Consider the following 6,000-nt stretch of genomic DNA (forward strand, 5'->3'; position numbering starts at 1 on the left):
CTATGTTATCTAGAACCTCAGTTATAAGGTTCTGATCCCTGAAGGTCTTTGAAAAAGGATCGTATGGGTTGGTGAATATTTGCGTGTGTCATCTTTCGGAGTCAAGAACAGGGGTCACTAATAGAACCCCAATTCCAATGAAGTTGGGACATTTTTTGCAGGTCTCAAATTAAAAATGAGTGAATATTTGCAACAAAAAAAAAAGAAAAAAAAGATTATCGGTTTGAACATTAAATGTCTTGTCTTTGTAGTGTATTCAACTGAATATATGTTGAAGAGGATTTGCAAATCATCGTATTCTGGTTTTATTTATGTTTTGCACAATGTAGTTGGACAACAGATTGGGTCTGGAACCACACGCTGTCCTGTTTGGACCTGGACATAACAATCAAAACGGAGTACGTTTTTCTGATAAATTCTTGCCTTTCAGCAAGAAGAGCCCTTCAGCTTACTGCTTATGCAGCGAGTGGAGAAATGTTGATGATATTGTGGCATTGGGGAAAAGCAATGAAGTCAAGTGAAACTACAAGACACTTGTTACACTCTTTATTTTAATATGTACATTTTTATTTTAAAAATAATTATTTTTTTAATTTATTTGAAATGGGAAAATAATATATTATATTTAGAGTATTTGTTATTTATACTTTGTCATTTTCCATGTGAAAACTGACAACATATATTGTTAAAATGTATAGTTACATTCAGTTATTATATTATATTATTATATAATATATATTATAGTTATATTCAGTTGTTAACAACTTAAAATATTAACATAACTACTAAGCTACTTTGGTATACAGTATATGGCACTGATCATAATGCAAGTTGGAAATTACGACGTTCTGGACCATGGCTTAAAACTATTCTTAATTAATTTGAATTACATATCTGTACATAGATGTTGGTTGCAACAGGTACTGTCTCTGGGTCCTGGGGTTGTGGTGTAAAGCCTCACTGCGTGTGACAGGAATTTGGTTTGTTCCCTGTGTTTTTCCATCAATGTGCTCAGGTTTCCTCACACTGTCCAAAAACACATATTGGTAAGTGGATTGGCTACTCAAAAGTGTCCACTCACACCTGTGTGGATGTTGTGAGTGATGGACTGGCGCCCCCTCCAGGGTGTGTTCCCCCCCTGCAGCCAGTGATTCCTTGTAGATTCTGGACCCACAGCGACCCTGAACTGTTAAGCAGTTACAGAAAATGAATGAATGAATGCATAGGTGGTCAGATATTTTGAACACTTTTTCACAATGTTAATGTACAAATCCCATGTCCTGAAAAGCTGGGTCATTTTGTTAATCCTCCTGTTATCTTAGAAAAGTTAATGTAACAAAAATATCTAATTGAACTAAAGTAACTGAACAACTGTATTTTGTAAAAATAAACGTGAATGGTGAAATTCCAAAACCCCATCTTCTGACTCCATACATTATGTAATTACCTACCTGAGCAGGTGAGTCCCACAGCTTTGCCAAGTGTGTGGTCCCTGTTCTTACTGGTTGAGGTTCTACAGCTTTGGAGGTTGTTCTCAGTGCCTCTACACCGAAACTCTTTCGTCCCAAATGGTTTCCCTTGAAAGATTGTCACTGGCAGAGTTAGAGGAGGTCCACAGCCTAGCTCTCGACAGACCACCTCTGCGTCCTGCCAGTCAAAGTCCCCCTCATACACTGGGCTGATGGAGTTTCCCCTCCACTCTCCCAGAGCAGAGAGAATATCTATCCACAAGCCTCACAAATTCTGAGAGAACACAAGGTGACAGGGACTGAATGGAAAAGCATGGAACACGGTGTCATGGAATTATCAACTAATAAGAAATGAGACTGAAAGTGGTCTTTGAGTAACCTTCATGCACTAACCCTCTACTCTGCTCTGGCAAAAGGAAAAAACTCACACATAACCACTTCATCTTCATATAAGGAGTTATTTTGTAACCGAGGCAACTATAAGGGAAGAAAGAGATAAGAGTTTTGTGCAGAAACTGAGTTCTAAGAATCAGCTACATCCTGTGCTCATTAGAATGAACAACGTCCTTGAGCTCTTGTATGCAGAAGTGTAACTCTTTCCAGCTTCACTCCCATATCCTCCCGTCACATTCCTTTTCTACAAAAGACTCAGTTAGTAAAACACTTCAAGACATCAGAATAATGCAACATACATTTCATAACAGCTCACAACAGCTCATCTTCATATAAAACAAAGATTTCTACTAATTGTCAATGATTACTATTAATTATTAGTGAATACCATTTAACACTAGTAATTCAATGAGCGTTCATACAGGATAAAAAAAACATGAATTTAAAAACAGTGAGGCACAACAGTAAGGCTTATTTCCTTGCATTTTTCTTTTCAAATAAGTAATCTGATAAATGATTATTTCCTGTTTTCTATTTTCATTTCCATTTCAGAATGAAACATTACACAGACTGGTCTGGTTCTCTGGTCATTTATCCAGAATACCATTGAGGAAAACATAACCTGATGTAAATGGCCAGTCCAACTCCACCAATCTCGACACACCCATAGACACTGTCAAGTTTTGACCTGAAGAACCTGCTCTTCTCTGGTTCTGAAACCTATTTATGTTTGTGAAAATTGGCCAAAATAAATTTTGCAATTTCAGACCAAATTGGTTTCACATTGGGGGGAAAATATGTGCTTATAACAAATTACTTTAAAGTGCCTTTTAATCTAGCTTGTTCAGCTTGTGCTAGCTTCTCAAATAAAGGTGATTTCATGATATTGATTTTAAAGAGTGTAATTTCTGGCATATGACTGAATTGCTATTGTCCCGTAGTCAATGTAGTAATTTTCCAACCTCTTGTTTTTCCCTTCATAGTACTCCTCAGGTGTGCCAGAGCAGAGGTCATCTCCTTCCACCACTTGGACTCTCTTTTTGAGATTTCTGGCTTATGAATGAACTGAAATGAAAATTACTTCAGAACTCATCACGCCAAATTGCAGATATCTGTTTTTGAAGCGAAATTCTCATTGGCTGCAAAGTGTATCTACATTTATTACATTTCTATCAAGAGCCATTTTAATCCCAATTACAACAGGAGGTTAACGTAGTTTTAGATGTCTTGCCCAAGGCAGCATGGTTATTCCCATTGATGTTTCCCACTATGCTGTACAAGTTATCTGAACAGATCACTCCGACAGGGAACCTGACCTGTGCATTCTTTCACAGCAGACTCTGATCTTTTCAGGCCACATAGAAGCCCCATGCGGTCTCATCTTTTCCAGCCACTCTCATACTGGACATCACAGCAGAGCCACAGTCCAGTTCTCTGCACACCACAGATGCCACTTGCATTGACCATCTCTCTGCGGTCACTTTTCTCCTGACCCAATCATTGAAGATCTGCTCTACAGAGTGTTTCTGCACCCACGAGGAAGTCTCACTCTCATCACCATCTATTGTCACCAAGACCCTAGCCATCAAAGGTGAACATACTCAGGGAATCTGTAGCGAAATCAGGATTATTTGTAGAAATTAACTGGCTCTTGATGCTATCATCAGCAAGACTCTGCACTTCACTCTGTGGATTGTCCAAAGGGAGAAAATTGACTGGAAGAAGCAGATTTCTGTGTAACACCCTCTCATTTCCATCTCTATTCTGAACTTTGTGAATATGAGGTCCTAGAAGACACCACAGTGTAAACACATGACTCCCACTTTTCAGCGAGTTTGCATTTGCCTCTGCAGCCTTGGTAATAAATTTACTTTCAAAATTTGCCCCCTGATCAGAATGGATGTGCACTGGAAATAAATAAATGCAAAAAATGTTGTCCTAGGGCATTTTTCGCCACCCTTTTAGCTGTTTGATCCCAGCAGGGCGTCAACTTGTGCCAACTTAATGAAATTATATGTTAGCACTAAGATGTCTACTGTTTTATTTTTACTGTCTTGAGCTGACCAAAAATAGACCTAAATAGAACAGTTCCAATGGAGCAGTTGTTTTAATACTTTCCAATATGGCTCTTGCTGCAGGCTAACACACCTTGGAAAAGATCTAACATGGTTCCTTATATCTTTCTCCATATTATACCAGAAAAATTGCTGGCAGGCTAGTGAAAGTGTACGATGCTGACCTTGGTGTCCAGCCTGATCATGACCCAGACAGCGATTAAAATTATTTACTAATCTTATTTTTAAAACTCCTTGGCAGTAGGGCCCCGGGGGTGGATGAAGTTCGCCCCGGGTTCCTCAAGGCTCTGGATGTTGTGGAGCTGTCCTGGCTGACACGTCTTTGCAACATCACGTGGACATCAGGGGCAATACCTCTTGACTGGCAGACTGGGGTCGTGGTTCCCCTTTTTCAAAAGAGGGATTGGAGGGTATGTTCCAAATATAGGGGATCACACTCTTCAGCCTCCCCAGTAAGGTCTATATGGGGGGTACTGAAGAAGAGAGTCCGACTGATAGTTGAACCTCAGATCCAGGAGGACCAATGCGGATTCCGCCCCGGTCGTGGAACACGACTCTTGGAGTATGGGGTACTGGGCCCTTTGCTACGAGCCATCCATTGACACCGGTTCTGTTGATAATTTTTATGGACAAAATTTCTCAGCGTAGCCAAGTGGCGGAAGGTGTCCAGTTTGGTGGTCTCAGGATTCCATGTCTGCTTTTTGCTGATGATGTGGTCTTGTTGGTTTCATCAAACCGGGACCTCCAGCTCTTGCTGGGCCAGTTTGCAGCCGAGTGTGAAGCGATAGGGATGAGGATCAGCACCTCCAAGTCCGAGTCCATGGTACTCATTCAGAAAAGGGTGGAGTGCTCTCTCCAGGTTGGAAGTGAGATCTTGCCTCAAGTGGAGGAGTTTAAATACCTCAGGGTCTTGTTCATGAGTGAGGGAGAGATGGAGCGGGAGATTGACAGGCGGATTGGTGCAGCGTCAGCAGTAATACGGGCTCTGTACCGGTCCGTTGTGGTGAAGAAAGAGCTGAGCAGAAATCAAAGCTCTCAATTAACCGTTCAATCTATGTCCCAACCCTCACCTATGGTCATGAGCTTTGGGTAGTGACTGAAAGAACGAGATCGTGGGTACAAGCAGCTGAAATGAGTTTTCTCCACAGGGTGTCTGGACTCTCCCTTAGAGACAGGGTTAGGAGCTCGGACATCCAGGAGAGACTTGGAGTGGAGCCGCTGCTCCTCCACGTTGAGAGGAGCCAGTTGAGGTGGTTCGGGCATCTGGTCTGGATGCCTCCTGGACGCCTTCCTGGTGAGGTGTTCTGGGCATGTCCAACGGGGAGGAGGCCCCGGGGCAGACCAAAAACATGCTGGAGAGACTACATGTCTCGACTGACCTGGGAACGCCTCGTATACCCCTGGAGGAGCTGGAAGCAGTGGCTGGGGAGAGGGAGGTCTGGGTTTCTTTGCTAATCTTATTTATAAAGGATAACAAAAGAAAATAATGAAGGGAAAAAAATGTAAATTGGACTGTGAATAGAAAGATTTTTTATAGCTTGCCGTTAGCTATTCATAATTCTGTTGGCTATAACTCTAATGTAGTAAAATATCCGTGTGCGCTCGCAAAATCATTTTTGCTTGCTCAAAATATCTGCGCACGTGCAAAAACCTTCTTGCTCACTCGAAATATCCGCGTGCGCACATACAGAATTGTGGCACAAAAATAACGGCATATATTTACATAAATAACAACTGGTGCACAAATGATAAAACTGTCTCAAGCCACTGTTCACAGGATTTCCTCACAATAAATTGTAGACCTTTTTATCTGCCAAGAGACTTTACTGCTATATGCTTCATAGCTGTTTACAACCCCCTGATGCAAACACAAAAGATGCACTATCCACACTTTACAGATCTACCAGTTTGTCCCAAAATGCCAACCCAGACTTTGTTCATATCATTGCTGGAGATTTTAACAGGCTAAATTGAGGACTGTACTGCCATACTATCAACATGTGGACTTTGCAACAAGAGGGAAAAATATACTGGTCCATGTTTACTGTAACATCAAGAGTGCT

Source organism: Hoplias malabaricus, chromosome 2 (genome assembly GCF_029633855.1).
Source record: "Hoplias malabaricus isolate fHopMal1 chromosome 2, fHopMal1.hap1, whole genome shotgun sequence".
Classification (NCBI taxonomy): domain Eukaryota; kingdom Metazoa; phylum Chordata; class Actinopteri; order Characiformes; family Erythrinidae; genus Hoplias; species Hoplias malabaricus.